Source organism: Miscanthus floridulus, chromosome 7, assembly GCF_019320115.1.
Source record: "Miscanthus floridulus cultivar M001 chromosome 7, ASM1932011v1, whole genome shotgun sequence".
Classification (NCBI taxonomy): domain Eukaryota; kingdom Viridiplantae; phylum Streptophyta; class Magnoliopsida; order Poales; family Poaceae; genus Miscanthus; species Miscanthus floridulus.
The window spans coordinates 57,758,657-57,778,580 of record NC_089586.1 but is presented as its reverse complement, the minus strand read 5'-3'; the positions used below and the strand labels follow the sequence as shown (position 1 = coordinate 57,778,580).

General features: G+C 41.8%; 1 non-coding gene across 1 annotated transcript; it reads left to right on the top strand.

Annotated features, from left to right (window-relative positions):
* Positions 1-7,748: 7,748 nt before the first annotated feature.
* LOC136468356 (small nucleolar RNA R71) lies at positions 7,749-7,856 on the top strand. Its single transcript, XR_010761857.1, has one exon. It is a non-coding gene; the product is annotated as a small nucleolar RNA R71 (small nucleolar RNA).
* Positions 7,857-19,924: the final 12,068 nt, after the last annotated feature.

The window sequence follows — 19,924 nt, the reverse complement described above, 5'->3', positions numbered from 1 at the left end:
GATGGAGAAGCGACCAAAACAAAAAGTTGTAGATCTCAAAAAGTTATGCAACTTTGTAGTTCACAGTTTTTTTATTTGAAGTCGTTATGATGTCGCTCTATTTGATTTTCAAGATTTCATAAAATTTAATACCAAAGGAATCCATATGTTCTATAGTCATAAGTAAGTGTATAGTGGTAGTTAAGGATCTCAGATGAAGAAGTGATCCAAACAAAAGTTGTAGATCTCGAAAAGTTATGCAACTTGGTAGTTGACAATTTTTTCATTTGAAATCATCTATCCAACAAAAATTTCATTTAATTTCTCAAATTTAAAATTCATTTTTTTCAAACTACCTCAGATGGAGAAATGTCCAACTTTAAAATCCTCGTTCACTACTACTCCTAGAAATTCAGAGCCTATTAGGTTTAGAGCATCTCCAAGAGTCTTTCTAAATCTCTTTCACGACTCGAAGTCATTCCAACTAAAACTTTTAATAGAACCTCCTTAATAGCCTTGCATAGTCCCTTAAAACCCTATAGATCACCTCATCATTCTTGTAAAGGATTCCTAGTGATCTCTACTAAGGCAAGGACACAAAATTTGCAACTCAACCTTATCGACTCTCTCAAGTCAACCGAAGTCAACAACAGTCAACTATTAGTCAATGTCAAAAAAATACTCAGAGAAAGATGTTAATTGTTGGTATTTTTTAGCATCACTCTTTTACTAAGTTGTCATCCCTATCAATGATGCCAGAAATGTGTTGTTGGTAATTATTGAGAACACTTGTAAATTTATATATATTTAGTATCCGCAAGCGCACAGATAATATACCATTGTAGCATTTCACCTGGGAGTATACCAGGTATCGTTATTTATATTTTTTCCACAGGGAGGAGCTGTGGGGTCTCTAGAGATATTGACAAATATGTATACTTATGATAAGATCATTAACTCAACTCTCATGCTATAAGAGGGGTAAGCCAAATGATAAATAAATGATAAGTGTAAGACATTGATAATGATTATCGAGAGATAGAAATAGATACTCATAAATGTAGTATGGCTAGGTAGGAGATTAATTAAGAGAAATGATTTCTATGTCATTTCTTATTTACTAAGTCTTTTGTACACTCTAATATATATACTTTCATTTATAGCATATCTAACTCTGTATCTACGCATAAGGAACATTACTAAGGAAGATCAAGAACAGAGCTTGATTCCCTTCGCAACCGGGTTCTATTTGTTCTACAAACGGGGAGTGGACTACAAAGGACTCAACGAGAGTGTCACACTCGCGATCTACCACATGGCCTGGAATGTAGAGTGCATCCGTAGGTAAACAATATTTAAGCACCACGCTTACATAATATCGACCACTTAGCTCACTCGAAGTACTGAACTAAGCGCTTTGCGTTCTTATGCATAAATTCATTGTCAATCATGAGTATATCAAATATACTACTAGAGCAAACTAGAAACATAATAAATAGAAACATAGTATTCAAATAGCACAAAGTCATAAATAATAGAGAGATACAATGGCTTTACCAGCCTGCAGACGTTGAATCTAGAATCCTAAGCAATAGCCCAACTCTACTTGAATCTTGCTAGCCTATACTAGAACTTGAAGAATTAGAGATCTATTCTATTCTCTGGAAACCCTAATTTATGATCCTTCTTGACTTAATGATCAGGATTATGCCTGGGGTGGCAGGGGTTGATATATATAGGGGGTACCACCAATTCTGGACCTTCAGATCAAACCAAATTGAAAGAACGACGGAGATGCAAACCCTAAGGCGGTGAAAAACCAACGTAGCGAGGAGGGGCTGCTCTGTGGGCCCCCTAGGCCTGCCGGCCCCACCTATCACCCTCACAGGGTCTTCTTTGGTGGAGTACCTTCTGGTATCCTCTAGAACCTTCTATAGATATTTTTGTCGCGGATAATTGCGTTTAATTCTGATGATTGGGTCCACCTTGATGGATTTCGGAATAAACCCTGCTGAAAACACAGATTCACCAAAACTCGTAGAAATTATCAGTTAAAACCCCTAAACCTATGTTGGTGATCATTTTTATGCATTTCTATAGGTTTTATTGATGGTTTATGATGGTTGATAACTACCCTCAACAAACTCCCTCAAGTTTACCCTTTGCTCATCCCTAAGCAATGCCAAACTTAGCAATGGATCCAGAGTTGCATTAATGTTGTCACTCCTTAAAAGTACATATGCGTTCAAACAAGAATTCTCCTCTAGATTAGAACAAATGGATCCGACTTTCAAACTTACCCATATTACCATCAACCATGGGGCTTTTCGCCTTCAATTGGGCCTTGAGCAGTTGAAAGACGGAACGATCCAGTCAAGTACTATGTCTCAAGTTCTTTGTTCAACCATTATTCCAGAGTTTTTTTGTAAGTTTTCAAAATAAAACTCAGGGTTTTCATTATATGACACTCTCAAGTCTCTCAATATATGTGGTATTTGTGGATCCTTACCAAGGCAATAATGATGTTATGCCTCTCTTCCTACAACTAAGGCTTATGTGGAGCTTATAGGAGTGAAGAAAGCATGAAAGTGCATACTTGCAATGCATATATTGTAAAGTCAAACCTCGGATCTAAAGAGAGTTAAGTCATACAATCAAATCAAGATGTGCATGTGTATGGAATATGGTGGATATTTCTTTGGTGGCTAGCCTAATTCTACTATGCTCCTTGAAAACATATCTCTCTTTTGAAACTTGAAAACATTTGCAAGAAAACATGGGCCATCTTATTCAACTTTCTCTTTTTTTATAGGTGGGCATCTAAGTACCCATTGTTTTAGATATCTCGGACATTTGTCCATTTTTTCAATACTTTCTTCTCTTCTTTCTTTTTTTATGAATAACTTTTGCATAGTCCATGCTTCTTTTTTGCAACAAAACTTTTGAGAGATAGCAACAAGAACTTGGAGCATTTATTTGGTGAATAAAAAACCTATCAAACATATTTTTATGTCTACTCCTAGTGTAGGAGTAGAACATTTTGGGTGGATTTAGATGGAAAGCATGTTTTTGCGCCTACCCCTAGTGTAGGAGTAGTGCATATGTGGGTGGTGTGTACGTGATCTCGATTTTAATGGCATGACAAACCTCTCATAAGGGTCAACAAAGCTTGACTAAACTCAATGCAAAACAAGCAGCATATATGAGGGGAAGTTTTCCTAGCCTAAATATCATGTTTGGTTCTAGTAGGAATTCAAGCTTTGTCATACAAGAACTCATCATGTAGCATTTTTATATTTTTCAAAAGAAATCTTCACAATTTTTGTATCACTTGGAACAAGATAAATAGTAAGTCATACCTTCTCATAACATATCTGTCAATTACCTAGACTTAGATCAAACGTATGCTACCCACGAGTTTCAAGTTCAGAGCAAATTCTCTAATTAAATTAATTTTATCCAAAACTCAGGATAATTCATGGTTGAAAACTAGGTACTAAAAAGGAATTACAACAGAGCAACTATTCATCATTTCCATTATGAGAGATCATTTTCAAAGTTCTTTTTATTTATTTAGCTCTTAAAAATATAATTCAAAGCAAACTTTATACACACTCTTTTTATTTTATTCTCACTTTTTTTAATAGAAGACAGACTCGAAAATAAATAAAAGAAAAAGAAATAAAGTACTAGAAAAAGAAAAACTTACCTTAGATAAATGGGGGATCCCTTTCCCCCGAGCTAGATGTTGCTACAGTCATTCAGTACGACAGGTCGAGTTGAGATTTTGGAACAAGTAGTTTCAGTTCTCATTCTATTGCTGCTGGTTTTGCTGGATGTTGGCGATGGCGCCTCCCATTTCTGCCTACCATTGAGAATGCTGATGCAAGGTGTTGCGTATGTCTTGTTGCGTTTCTTCAATGGTGGTCAGCCTAGTGTCGAGAAGGGAACGATCCATCTGCTGATCATGGTAGCCACGGGCAGAGAAAGACATACGTCATACCTGGTGGCCACTTGAAATTTCTTCATAGTGTTGTTGCTAGAAGTTGTTGAAGTTTCCATGGTTCCATTGCTCGCTTGAACCCTATTGCTAAGATCCTTTGGAATGATAAGGAGACGGTTGCTGCCAACCAGCTTGCTCAGTCTGGTACATGTGGGAAGATCCTGGTTGATCCTAGCCCGTATAGCCGGTATACGTCGGTCCTTCTGGAATAGGGTCATCGCCATGATATCGAGGCTATGGATTATGAGTCAACCTTGCAGAAGCACTTTTGCAAGGTGCTGCCTCCTTAACCTGCAGGTCAAAAGTAAAAGAATTCATAGCATACAAAATGAGATCCCGGTTAGGTAACAGAATCTTGTTTGTGTACCCAAGATACATCATGACGAGCTATCCATTTTTTCTCTTTTTCAGCATATGGGCATGGTAAAAGTAATCATAATCAAGGTAACAGCGGTCCGTATCAATGTAAGAAATTGAAGCATTACTCAACAAACCCAAATTTCAGGCAGTGCGAGTGACCAAAGAGGTACACTCAACATCACCTGTGAGATCAAAAACGTCATTCCATTGGTTCATCATGAATTTAACGCGTGAGACTTTCCTTCTCTTCACCATAGCATAAAGTAACTTAAGATCATCAACCCTCATGGTGCGAAAGTCAGGTCTAGGAAACAAAGAAAATCATATCCACTTATGCATAAACCACAGTGTAGGGTGAAGGATATCATTAATACGAGGACGGTACATCTGAGGTTTTTTAGAAATTTCTCTCTAGAATTTCATCTTATCAAAATCTTGCAAAGCAGAGTCTACATCAACTATGCATTGTGAATTAAATCCTAGAAGCAAACTAAACACCTTCCAGGAAATAGAAAATTCCTTCCCAAAGAGTCTAAATTTAACTTCAGTGTCAGTGAGTTGTAGAGTGCATAGAAATTCCAGTGTTAAGAGTTTAGACCCTTGCTCATTAATATTCCAAACGTTTTCCCTACCAATAGTTCTAAAAATGAAATCAAATTCAACGTCCATACCTGTTACTTAGAGAAGGGCGGGATCATATGCAGACGTGTGTATGAACCTTCTGGTCTTCAACTCCTTCAAGGCATCCTTCTCTCGGTTGTTCCGCAACTTGAGGTGCTTCTCCTCCAACAAGATGTTCCTTTCAGCTATTGATGACTGAGGCGACGCTCTGACTGCATGGGGTGGTACATTGATTTGCATGTCGGCACTCGCCCTAGAAGAAGAGCTTCTTGTAGAATGGCTTGATCCCGAGCGCATGAGCTTGTCGTTGAACTTGTTCAACATCCTACACAAAAGTTAACAAACAACAAAACTCGTGGAATGGATTAGGAAATAAAATGTCAGTGGTTAGCCGTCCAAAAGTCAGTCGTCCGAGGGTTAGTCGTTCTGATTGCCTAATGAGTTTTTCTAGTCAAGATTTTAACAGAACTTCTACCCACAATCTTTTTGGTTTTTCTTCCTAATTTTGGCAACACTCCTATTCTTAATCCTTCTCACTCTTTCAAATTTCAGAAGCACTTCTACTAAGTGGATTTCCAAACTACGAACTTGGAATTTGAATTTTTGAACTCAGAGGCTTGTTTGCAGCTATGGTTGAGGCCGAGAGCAGCCAAGAAGGGTAGCCATTTATAGGAGGCACAGTAGTAGGCCAGCCAGCCCCACATGGGCCCCACTTGGTCTCATCATCCACCAGATGCTCCTTTGCTTCGTGCTTAAGCAAAATTCGATGGCCATCAGTGCTCCTTTGGTGGAGATACGACCTGAATAGTGCATGGTGCTTGGTGGTGGTTGAGTGGGTCCTAGGTATCTCCTATGGGTCCTGGTTTCCTATGTTTCTACCATATACACATGTATATATATGCAATGCAAAAATTATTTTATGATACTATGAAATATAAGAAGATGAATGGATGGTATTTTTAAATTTTTATGCCTCCTTGATAAATCTTTCTTATGGGTTTTTACACACTATAAAAATATTTATGTGGGGCTTGAAAAAATTTTATGATGCAATGATGAAATTTTTTATTTTTATTTTCTAATGCAATTATTGAAAAGCAAATATGCCAAAATGCAATGTAAAAAGTAAATATGAATAACTACCGATTTTACCTCCTTGCGAGGGTTCAGAATTTTAAGTCCACCGAACCTGAGTTCTCTAGTTTTGTTTAATTCTCGGGTGCATCAATCGGTCCTAGAGATAGAGACCTTGACGGTTGTTCTTGCTTCTCGCACCATTCCAATTTAGAGCATTGTTTCGGTCTTGGTTTGAAGGCGAATCGTTCTTTCTTCCCATTGATATGGAATCAGATTTCTCCAGCTCTGACATCAATGTGTGTATTTGTAGTGCTCAGGAAGGGTCTCCCAAGTATGAGGGGTGTCTTTATGTCTTCCTACATATCAAGTACTACAAAATTGACTGGCACAAAGAAGTTTCTTATTTTTATCCGAATATTCTCGGTGGTTCCTGTAGGATAGTGAACCGATTAGTCAGCTAGTTGCAGGCACATTGATGTTGGCGTGAGTGTTGAATAGTTGAGTTTGTCGAAGACTGTCTTGGCATGACACTAACACTGGCGCCAAGGTCGCATAGTGCATGCTCAAAATTCTAGTTTTTGACCAAACAGTCGATAGTGGGGCATCCTAGATCCTTCTTCTTCACAGGCGATGTGTTCAGGATGGCCGCACTACACTCCTCCGTTAACTTGATTACCTCAGTGGTGGGCAGTGGTCTCTTGTTGTTTAGAATGTCTTTGAGATACTTCACAGAGGTAGGTACCTGTATGGCATCTAGCAGAGGAATATTGATATATAACTTTTGAATTGCCACTACAAACTTACAAATTGCTCATCCACTTTGGCTTTTTGATTTCTGCGTGGAAACAGTAGGAGGTTGGTGTCATGAAAATCTTGTTGCATTTCCTATGCTGGTGGGTCAACTTCTTCAACTTTATCATTCTTCTTCTCTTCTTGTACTGTTGCCGGTGTCTTACCTGTCCTTGTTGGATGCACAAGTAGACTTGCCACCTCTTGTGCTTATGGCATTGACCTTTTCAAAGTTAGTGGCAAAAGGCAGAGCAACGGCTAACTGAGGTAATTATGATTCTATCTTTTTATTATAGCTAAGTTGGTCTTTTATGGCAAAAGAAAATTATCCATTTCAGTATTTATGTTTTCTAGTACCTTATCATTAGAAACAAGGTTTTTAGAAATATTCTCATTAATCTTAGCTTGTTCTAAGATCAAATCTCTCAAGGATGGTTGTTTAGGACTAGAAGAATTGTAGTAATTACCTAGATATACTTACCTTGATAATTTATCCGTTGTTGTTGCCCCCATCCTTGTCTTCGTTGTTGTGAACCGGAGTTGTTGATGATGATGTTCGCATCCTCTTGATACTCAGGGAAATCAACCCCCAATTATTCTCCACATATGTTTTGGGCATTATAAGCATCTTGAATGGCTTGATGATCTTTCTTGTAACTAGCTCGATGTTCGAGCCAATTCAATAGTATGTCCATCTTGGTTGAAAGTGCACACACCTCTTCTGATACTTCTTCGCTCTTATTGCATGTTTGAATACTTCCTTGGGACCAGCCTTGATTAGAGGCTATCTTTTCCATAAGAGTTTCAAGCTTTTCCAAGGGTGAGTGACATAAATGCTCCTCCATTAGTTGCATCAAGTTGTTCACGAGCTTTCTGAATTAATCCATGGTAGAAGCCTTGTATGAGCAACCAATCTTCCATCCCATGATGAGGACAATCTGAAATATATTCTTGAAAACATTCCCATGCTTCTAGAATGGTTTCTCCTTTCTGTTGTTGGAAGTTGGAAATTTTTCCTCTTAAGGCATTAGTCCTGCCTATAGGGAAAAACTTTGCTAGAAAGGCCTTCGAACTATCTTGCCCACGTGTTGATGTTATCTTTGTTGGTGTAAAACCACTGCTTCGCCCTTCCCACTAACGAGAATGGAAATAAGTGGAGTAGTATGATGTCTTGAGCAGCGTCCTTGATGACTATTGTGCTACTAATCTCTAGAAAATTCTGAAGGTGAGCACTAGCATCTTCATGTGCCTTTTAGCTGAATGGGGTAGCTTGCACCATGTTGATGAGGCTTGGTTTGAGCTCAAACTAAAGATTGCTAGTTTTGAGTGTTGGTCTAGTGCAAATGTTCTCGGTGCTTGGAGTAGAGAATTCACGTAAAGTCTTTTCAGCCATAGCTTCAGAAACTGGTATTGAGCTTCCTCTTGATTGGTTTGATTGTGATTGGTAGAATTTATTGATGGATCAAAAAACAATCCTGCAATACCCTATATAAGATATTAACAAAGACAAACAAGGATAAGCCTACTAAAGCAGAGGTACATAGTTATGATTTCATCAATAAGTATTTATTTGATCAATTCTCTTTTAGCCTTATGCCCCTCCCCGGCAACGGTGCCAGAAATGCTTATTGGCATTTCTTAGCATCACTCTTTTACTAAGTTGTCATCCCTAGCAATGAATTCTAGAAATGTGTTGTTGGTGATTATTGAGAACACTTGTAAATTTATATATATTAAGTATCTGCAAGTGCACAGATAATATAACATTGTAGCATTTCACCCAGGAGTATACCAGGTATCGTTATTTATATTTTTTCCGCAGGGAGGAGCGGTTGGGTGGCTAGAGATATTGACAAATATTTATACTTATGATAAGATCATTAACTCAACTCTCATGCTATAACAGGGGTAAGCCAAATGATAAATAAATGATAAGTGTAAAGCATTGATAATGATAAAATCCAGAGATAGAAATAGATACTCATAAATGTAGTATGGCTACGCATGAGATTAATTAAGAGAAAAGATTCCTAAGTCATTTCTTATTTACTAAGCCTTTTGTACACTCTAGTATATATACTTTCATCTATAGCATAACCAACTCTGTATCTACGCATAAGAAACATTACTAAGAAAGATCAAGAACAGAGCTTGATTCCCTTCGCAACCGGGTTCTACTTGTTCTACAAACAGGGAGTGGACTACAAAGAACTCAACGAGAGTGTCACACTCGTGATCTACCACATGGCCCGGAATGTAGAGTGCATCCACAGGTAAAAAATATTTAAGCACTGCGCTTACATAATGTTGACCACTTAGCTCACTCGAGTACTGAACTATGATTTTTTGCGATCTTATGCATAAATTCATTATCAATCATGACTATATCAAGTATACTACTAGAGCAAACTAGGAACATAATAAATAGAAACATAGTATTGAAATAGCATAAAGTCATGAATAATAGAGAGATATAATGGTTTTACCAGTCTGTAGACGGCTAATCCGTAATCCTGAGCAATAGCCCAACTCTACTTGAATCTTGCTAGCTAGGCTATACTAGAACTTGAAGAATTGGAGATCTATTCAATTCTCTAGAAACCCTAATTTCTGATCCTTCTTGACTTAATGATCAGGGTTATGCCTAGGGAGTTGGCAAGGGCTAATATATAGGGGGTAGCGCCAATTCTAGTCCTTCGGATCAAACCAACTTGAAAGAATGACAGAGATGCAAACCCTAAGGCGGTGGAGAACTGATGTAGCAAGGAGGAGCGGCCCTATGGGCCCCCTAGGGCAGTTGGCCTACAGGTGGGGCTGGCTGACCCCACCTATCACCCTCTCATGGTCTTCTTCGGTGAAGTACCTTCTAGTGTCCTCTAGAACCTTCTAGAGATATTTTTGTCGTGGATAATTGCGTTTAATTCTGACGGTTGGGTCCACCTTGATGGATTTCTTAATAAACCTTGCTGAAAACACAGATTCACCAAAACTCGTGAAAATTGTCAGTTAAAACCCCTAAACCTATGTTGGTGATCATTTTTATGCATTTCTATAGGTTTTATTGATGGTTTATAATGGTTGATAACTACCATCAATATTAATCAACCTTTGCCATCCACTTATGAGTACTTATCAACCTCTTAGACATGAAGATAGGCCCCAATGCAAAAATCCCTTTCAATAAATCATTTGATCAAAATCAGAGGCGTCCAACACTATCGACGGACCATCTCTCAGTTCATCAGCTCAGCAGAACATGTGGAGAGTGAGCTACCCTCAACTATCTCCATGTGGCCCCACAAAGTCAGCACGACTAAGAGTGTAAAGGCAACAAACTCAGCTCAGCTCTACACCTCTCTCAACCATCCTCCCATTTCCCACTCTCCCTCTCTCTAGAAAGCAACAATAAGGATGAACTAGAGAGAGAAGATGAAGGAAAAGAAGAGAAGGAAAGATTAGAAAACAAGAAAGAAAAGGAAGGATCAGCACCATGCCAAGCTTATGAGCATCACCATCTCTCTCAAATCCATGGTTAGCTCAAGAACACTCTCTCTTCTCATTTCCTTGAGATCAATCCTCAAACCCTAACTTATGATTCTCTCTATGCATGGATGAACCAAGAAGTTTGGAAGTTGCTCCAATGTCCCAAGAGTAAGTTCAAGATCATCTCTAGCTCAATCCTTTCATGCATCTCTCTAATGCATTTTGTGGATTTTTGCAAGAAAATCTCATGAATGGCCAAATCCATCTCTCTAGCTTGGAGTCAAGGTTGCTCAAGACTCCATCTCCAATCTCTATGGCTCAGGAATCCTCAAATCTCAAAGATAAGTTATCATGCCCAATCTCATGATTTATCTCTCAATTTCCCATGATTTGATCAATCCTAAAATCACTGGTTGCACTTGATAACTAGAGCTCAAAACCTAGCTATCACTAGCCCAACATGTCACCTAAACAACCCAAAGAAACCCCTTACACATGCATGGTCAACTTCACCCCCAATCTAGGTTTCAATCAAACTTGAGCAATATGAACAATGAAGAAATAGGTTCTATCAACACATGATGGAGTGTCCATCGACATCAGTACTTAGCCAAAACTCGCATCCACACACTTTATCCACACTATTAATAATTCCACGTATCGTCCGTGAGGATCCATAGATCGTCTATCAAGTTTTAAAATTAATTTGTAGAGAACCCGAGAGCACCTAGTTCTTGCATGGAGCGTCTGTTCGATTGCATGGAGCGTCCATGAGACACAAATCACCCAAAATGACTAAGTCCTAACACCACGGATCGTTCTATGGAACATTTCATCAAACCATGGAGCGTTCATCAATGTCTGCAGAACCTTACGTTAGTTCACTCAGAGCCTAACCCAAACTTGTTAGCTTCAGGAAATAACTCCACGGAGTGTCCATCCTTGCTAACGGAGTGTCCGTCGAATATTTTATAATGTTAAAATATTTAACCCTTAACCTTATGACCTAACCACCCTATCACATGTTTAGATGTAAATTAGTACAACACTAATCCACCTTTAGATATCTCTTCCCAAGATCCTTATAACAAAATCACTCTCATATGCCCTTTATCCCTCACATTCATCAAGTAAGCTCGCCTCCGATCCTTGTGATGTTCTCTCATAGGTTATTCTAGGATGTGAGGAACACGTAAGAGTAGTCATGATCATTCTCAGTCATCGGGACTTATTACCCTATTTTGGATACTTACGTACTATTGCATGACGAGTTTGCATTTCATATAAAATGATGAACTACATAACCATGTCTCACTAAGATAGACCAACTCATCTAATTAATATAACCATATCCCTTACCTAAACAACAGACTGGGACCGCTTAATTGCTTATTTGGCTAGTTTCATTAAAAGCAGAGTGTGAGAATGGAACCCACTCTCACGAGTGTAGGAGCTACACCAGGATAACCAACTAATAAAAACCCTGCAAGGGTGTCAACTTGACTCAATTTTCTCAATATGACTAAGGACCACCTCAATTTGAGTTAATAAAGTAATGATCGCACTCTCTACTGGAGCGAGGAGTAAGGTCACTGTGAGTGTTAGATCTCAAATGATGTAGCTCGTGGAGTAGCTAAGGACCATTCATGAGATAGCGAGTCTGAGTAACCACCCGTATAAACCACATATCACAAATGGGGTGGTGAGCCAAGTACTTGGTGGTGACTCGCTTATCGGGCAGATTCAGTGTGAAGGGTGACGCAGTGTAGATGTGATGGCATTACACCGGTACCTAGTCAAACCGTTCATCGATATGAGAGCCCCAAATTTTTTGTTTTTAGCCCTTTTTTGAAAAAAATTCACAAATATGCCCCTAGAGGTATGCATTCAAAATCTGGACCCTTAGCTCGGCACCATTGTTGGTGGCACCGAGCTTACACGTCTCGGTGCCATAGATTTTGGCACCTAGGTCTTTAGCTCGGCACAGACGTGGTGGTGACTTGGCAGGCACCTTGGCACCATAGATCTTGGCACCAAGCTTGGCGCCATGGTTATTGGCGCCAGGCCCTGTCTTACGTATGGGCCCTCCCTTTCTTTCTCTATTCCTCTCTCTCTACCGCTCCTGAGCAAGGGCGCTGCCAGCGCTACCGCACCGCTATGCCCGTCGCCGCGCGTAGCCTCGGCCGTTTGAGGCCCTAGCCCGCGCCCACGCCCACGCTGGCCCCCCATGCCCACGCCCACACTAGCCCCCGCTGTGTCGGCCATCCCTCGCCCACCGTGCGTCGCCCCTCTTAGCCCACGCCCACATCGGCCCCCACCGTGCTGGCTACACACCGCCCCTCTCGACCCACGCCGCCTTGTCCGCCCTAGCTCGCCGCGTCTGCCACGTGCATAGGCGCTCCCTCCAGCGGCCTCGGCCATGACATGGCCCCTGCTCCCAGCGTGTCGTGACCTCGCCATCGATCTCGTCCTCAGCGTCCCCGTCCTGCTCTGGTCCCAGCATCCATGTCCGCGTCGCATCGTTGCATTGACTTGGACAGGTAAAATTTTTGAATATGCAATGTAGGTACTTAGTTAGCTTGAAGTGTAGTTCTACTTTGATTATTTGGTAGTTTCTAGTAAATTTGATGATGTAGGTAGTTGATTTAGTTAGTGAGATAGATATAGTTAGATAAATATAGTTAGATAGCTAGTGACATAGGTACAAAGATATAGTTATTAGATAGCTAGTTGATTTAGTTAGTGAGATAAATATAGTTAGATAGCTAGTGACATAGTTATTTAGGGTGTAGTTGGTTAGTATCTATTAGAGAGGTACTATATAGCAGCTACTTTGGACTAAACAAATTGTATTTCAATTTTTGTTTGAACTACTAGATGGACAACCTAGTGAGCATATATCATGGAGGCACTGTGGAAAGAGATCGCTATGGATATGTTGAGTTTGTTGAGATGCAAAGCATGCCTGTGTTATTTAATGAGAAGCCTTCATTTAGTGAGTTGGTTGCAAGGGCTCGGGAGGAGCTACATTGCCATGGAGCTGATGATGATGATGGCATCACAATGGAGGGTGTACTTCATCTACGTTCCCCTCCCAGCATCCTAAGGAAGATGATCCTAATTGGGTGTGCAGACCAGTGGGAGAACTATGTGAGATCGGCTATGAAGTGCTAGTTCTAAAGTTTGGACATGGTTGTGCGTTGGGTGTTAGTTGATCTCATCCCTCATGGGTTTTCCCCACCAATGGGTCAGCAGGCACACTTCGACCCTCCCATCCCAGAATCTGATATGGATGTGGAGGTTGCACATACAGTTCCCGATGCTCAATCTACCCCCAATGAGCTAGTTGGAGATGCTTATCAGACTCATGATGTTGTGGTAGATCCTCCTCATGAGATCCCTTTGACATAGAATCATCCAAGTAAGTGTCTTATTTGCATGGTTATTGGGAGCTTACCCCCTTTCTTACATCCATTTTTTCATTATTTCCTCATTTTTCTACTTCTGTTGCAGGAGATATTCCTGACAATGTGGATGTGCCCACTATTGCTGCGCAAGTGCACTATGGAGATGGATTCCGTGGCTCCAATAGTGTTGAAATTATGAATGATTCAGAGCCATATGAGATGGCAAGGGATCTTGATTCTAATGATGATCGTCCTGTTGGAGAGCTAACAGAGAGTGATGTTGAGATGCTGAGGTGTATCTTTCCTGGCCACCGTGATCCAAGAGTTCACGAGTTCAGCGATCTTGCTCATTTCGATCAGGCGTGTGTAGAAGGACGTGATGATGAGCTCCTAGAAGCTCCTAAGGCCGGCCCTAACATGGTAATTGAGAAGGGTAGGGTATTCAAGGACCTCCCTGCATTGAAGAGGTGGTTGTAGGAGTTTGCAGTGATACAAAAGAGACCTTACAAGGTCTTGCATTCATATGTGGAGCACCGTTACATAGTTGTGTGTGACAAAGAATGCTGTCCATGGAGGGTTTGTGCAAGGAAGCAAAAGGTCACCGAAAAGTGGAAGATCACAAAAGTTGTCGGGCCACACAATTATGCCGACCGTGTGCTGACACTAAAGCATCGGCAGTTGACATCTACCCTCATTGTCAAGCGGTTGATGGGAATATTGCAGGGAGAACCCAATATGAAGGGTAGGACAATTATCAGGACCATTGAGGTGTTGTATGGAGGTTATGTGATAACTTATGGTCAATCTTGGAGGGCTAAGCAGCGAGCGTGGAAGATGATATATAGGGACTGGGAGGATGGGTATGAGCAGCTGCTAGTACTTTTCAATGCAATCAAAGTGGCGAATCTAGGCATGCATTATGAGTACATCCCAAAACCAAATACATGGAAGGATGGGAGGCAAGTATTCTTCTGTGCTTTCTGGTGCTTCCCTCAGTGTGTCGAGGCCTTTAGGCACTGTCGTCCCGTCTTCTCCATTGATGGTATGTTCTTGATTGGCAAATACTAGGGCACACTTATTATAGCCATATCCTATGACGCGAACAACAAGTTGGTTCCTTTGGCATTTGCTTTGGTTGAGAAGGAGAATAATGATAGTTGGGGATGGTTCTTGAGGCTAGTCTAGATACATGCGGTTGGGCCTGGCAGGGAGGTTGGCGTCATATCTGATAGACACCAAGGCATACTTAATGATGTGCGAGAGCAGATAGAGGGGTATGCACCTTTGCACCATCGTTGGTGTACTCGACAACTTGCCAAGAATCTACTCCGGAAGGATGGTGTGAAGGATAACTTTGATCTATTCCAAGAGGCTGCTCGATAGCTTGAGCACAAGTACTTTCAGAAAAAGTTGGAGCAGGTCAGAACCACATCAAAGGCAGAAGGTAGACAATGGCTTATAGGTTTGATGAGGGATTTGGAGAAATAGACAAGAGCTCACGACAGCGGTGGATGGAGATATGAGTTTCAGTGCAGCAACATGGTGGAGTCATTCAATAAGTTGCTATTGCGGATACGTGGTATGCCCATGAATGCAATCGTTCAATTCACCTTCTACAAGCTTGTTGCCTGGTTCAACGATAGACATGCCCATGCATTGAAGTTGCGGAGTGATGAAGAGATATGGGCTCCGAAACCAAAGGCACACCTATGGAAGGCAAATGAAAGGGCTAGCACACATGAGGTTACATGTTTTGACCACGCCACAAGGACTTATTAGGTTGAGCATAGGGGCGGTACAATGTTCAATGGCGAGGTCCAAGAGTCGAGGATGCATGTGGTAATCCTCCAAGATTTCACATGCACTTATGGTAAACCAAGGCAGTACCACTTTCTATGTTCTCATTTGGTGGCAGCACCTAGGCATCGCAACTTTAATATTGAGAGCAGGATACCTCATGAGTTCAGTGTCGACGCGCTTGTGCACGGAGCCCCCACTTCGTGCCTTTCTAGGACCCTAGAGAGTGGCCTCCATATGATGGGCCAAAGTACATTGCGGATCTAGCTTATCATTGGAACAAGCATGGATCAAGGAAGAGGACAAGGCACCGGATGGTTATAGATCAGATACCCGAAAGAACGAGACATGGGAGAGGAACCCCATTTCTTATTGACCCCGAGCAATACGAGTGCGGCAAGTGCGATAGACTGGGCCACAATTCACGCACTTGCCATTGGTAGATTAGTGAGGTGCGACTATTTGTTGTTTTCATTATTTCATATTTGTCGTATTCATTCAATTAATTATGCATGTCTCAATTTATGATTGTAATTATGTCAATTACTTGTACATTTCTAAGTTTATGTTTCATTGTATATTGAATTTCTATTTCATTGACTTCTTTTGTAGGATGGCATAATTCCACCTGCTCAACCTAGCGTATGAGGAGACCCACCGAGGACGTCTCATAGCGGAGGGGCAGGTAATAATCTATACGTCTTGTTCAAATTTTTGTGAGGGTACATGTGTTCGTGAAGTAACGGGAGACTATGTTTTATTCCATGTAGGACCTTCCGCTCCTTCATCCTAGAACCCACAATGGGTTCGTGGACATGTAGTACGACAATAGGTACACTCCTTTCTGATAAAGAGCTGGCCTAGATGTCATCTCTTTTCAAGTTCGTCGTGGGTTGCCTAAGTTCAACTCAGTGGCCATAACTGCGTTGGTTGACAGGTATTATCTTTAATCATTGCCTCCATTCATGGCCATTTGTTCATGCACTTGCCTTTTTGACATGTAATCTTACTTTGTCTAAAATGTAGGTGGTGGTCGGAGACTCACAGCTTTCACTTGCCTTTTGGAGAGATGACAGTCACGCTCTAGGACTGTCAGAAGATGCTAGGTCTGAGGATTCACGGCAACGTAGTGACTGGGCAGTGTAGGTCAAAAGGTTGGAGAGCACGAGTAGAGGCCTTCCTTGGGTGTGAGGATGGCGAGCAAGGGTCTCATAGTTCTAGAGTTCTAATCTCTTGGCTCCGGTAAGAGTTCGCACAGTGCCTCGAGGGGGCAGATGAGGAGATCGTTGGGTACTACTACAGGGCGTGGATCCTACACCTATTTGCCTGTGTTCTCTTCCCTGATGCCATGGGTGACACTGCATCATGGATGTGGGTCCACTGCCTCACTAATTGGAACCAGGTGGGTCAGTACAGCTGGGGCTCTATAGTGTTGGGTTTTCTTTACCAGCAGCTTTGCAAGGCGTGTCGTCGGACTTCGTCCTCATCGTCACTTACTGGATGCGTGTACCTGCTCTAGTTGTGGATGTGGGTTCATCTACCAGTTGGTCGTCCCGAGGTTCTAGCTAGTCATAAGTGGTTCCTAGGTCAGCCTCCACATTGGCAGCCAACATGGGCATACCTTTGGGACCAGGTTAGGGTTCCGCATGCGAGGTTAGAGCGGGCGTACATTGAATTCACGAACAAGCTAGACACGCTCACGACGTTTAGTGTAAGTAAATTTTATTTCCCATGCTGGTTTGAAATGGTTTAGTATAGCATCTAACATCTTTTTTTGGACATGTTGCAGGTGTCGTGGGAGCCGTACGATGAAGAGGGGGCACTTCCTTTTTAGTTGAGCAACATGTGTGGGTGCGACGACAACTTCTATAGGATGAGATGCCCTCTAATCTATTTCTATGTGTCGAGTTCCACCTGCCAGATAGAGTTACACGCCAATTTAGAGTGAGACAACTTTGGCCAACGGCTCCATTCTTGACTGGCGTTGACTTACACAAGTAAGTGTTTTGCTACTTCAATTGTCTCGTGATGGTCCATTTCCATTAATTCCTATATAAGATGAAGTAATGATGACATATGTGCACTTTTAATATGGTGACATGTACATGGATTGAGATGAATGTGCGTGTATGGGCATTTCTTGTTCTCATCAATATGGCAAGTCATAGGACTATGGGTTCAACCCATGTCATGATCTATTTTCTCTTCTTTCTTTGGAACCCACATGGTAACATTTTCCATAGTGAAGCTTACATATGATGATACTGTTACATATGATTTCTTCAATCACTCTGTACCTTTCTTAAGAAGCTTACATCAAATAGTCACGTCATATAGCTTAGGCGCCATCGTTTTACAGCACCATTTTCATACCTACTAGAAACTAACATCTTACGTGACGTGCAGGTTGGATCATCAGAAGAACATGAAGATTTTTTATTGGGAGAAGCACCACTAGTACTACATTGAACAATGGGAGCTGTTGCATGACAATGTGGACGAGAACAACGAGCCTCACACGAACCGTGAGTACAGGCGCTACCAAGCTTGGTACCAATGTGTGACACGTTGTAGGCTGAGGCTACAATGGACAGAAGATGACTATGCCGACATCGAGTCCTCCGACGATGAAGACACGGCATATGACCAAACTACTCATGTAGGAAGGCAGGTGGAGGCAGGACCAATCTTGGACAGAGTGGTAAGTCAATTGCCTTATTTTTCTATGTTAAGTTGCATACCAATACATTATGTGTTTGAGGTCTCTATTTTAGTTAGTGGCACCTTCAAGTCGTAGCATCCTTATAATTCAGTACAATAGATGGAGTTGAGAAACTGGTCAGGAATTAACTAGTACTCCATACTAGATTAGTTGTGTCCTCATTTTTCAATGTCCGCCACAATCTTACTGTGAACTTTGTTGCAGGGCAATACCCTCAAATGCTTGGTTGAAGACATTGAGCACTTTCGTCCGAGAGTCAGGGACGACGACACGCGTAGCTTCCTAGACGTAAGATTCAAAATATTCTTTGAAATATATTATTAATATGTTAAATTCTTTCAGTTAACATTATTTTGTACAACAGAGACTGTCACGTCGGCTACGCGGTGTGGCTGCTCGTTGTGGTTGTAGGACAGCCACGACGCAAGACATGCATGTTCCTTCCACAGGTAGAGGAGGCTTAGGTTCATCTAGCCAAGCACCTATAGGGTCCATAGGCATTGCGTTTGAGGATGAGGACGAGGATCAGGATGAGGATGGCGATGAGGTGGGCTAGTGGCACAAGGAGCTTGGCCTGTCTCAGCTCTAGGACGATCCCTCGACTCAGCCTATGATGAGGACATCGCCACGCTGGACACACCGGCGCCATGGTCTTCCCCAAGTTCCAATTCGTTCCCAACTCAGCTGCCACGTCGCCCTCGGATTCAGCAGACACGTCGTCACTGTTTCGGTCATAACTTCCTCATACGACATCGAAATGGGCCGTTCTTGGATGCGTTGGAAAGGGGACGACGACGCCGTCGTTTTGGATCTGGTCCTAGCTCCAGAAGGTCCGTGGATCATTCTGTGTGACCACAGCAAGGTGTTGCATCACCTATTTGGGCCAACTTGGCCATGTATTATGTCGGGCCTTAAGCCCAAGTTGTGGGCGCCCAACCCCTGGCCGTCCCCAACCCTAGGTCGAGTCTTAGACTATAAACACAGCCGCCGCCGCTGCTACACAATTGGGTTTTGTTTAGAGTTTAGTTTTCCATCGAGAAACTGAATCGTTCATTGTAACTGTGGTGACAAATCCTTTTACAGTGATCAAGGGCCCCCGTTCTTGATCTCCTCCACTGTGTCGATTAGTCCTTTGGAACCGAGTTCTTGAATCCTCTATTGATATCCGCGTCATTCATATTTGTAATTCAGATTGCGTGTTTTACCTTCTTGCTTGTGCTCTTCGATTTGCTTGTAGGAAAAGCCTTCTTGGCGAGGTCAATCAAGTTGTGCTTGGTTGATAACCAACGGAGCAGTGGTGTAACGGTTTGCAGGGTTCGAATCGTGTCTGATTTGAAGCCGGATCGCCAACATCGAGATCTCCACAAATCGAACTTACCGGCTACCTCTCGGAAGATCGGGCCTGTACTCATCAATTGGTATCAGATATTTCAGGTTTACCGCGAGGTATAACTCGTTTGCCTTAGATTCATTTGTTCATTACCTAGAGTCCACAAAAAGCCCAAAAATATTTCAATTTCCGCTTGTCCTACTCGCCCTTTATGCCTTTGTAATTTCATTCAGATTGTGTGTTGTGAGTTTGTGTCCGTGGTCGAGTCTTGTTGTGTTTAGGATTGTGTTCGTGGTCGTAGTTCAATCGACCATTGCTGTGATTTTGTTTTCTGCGCTTATCCCATCCACCGTTTC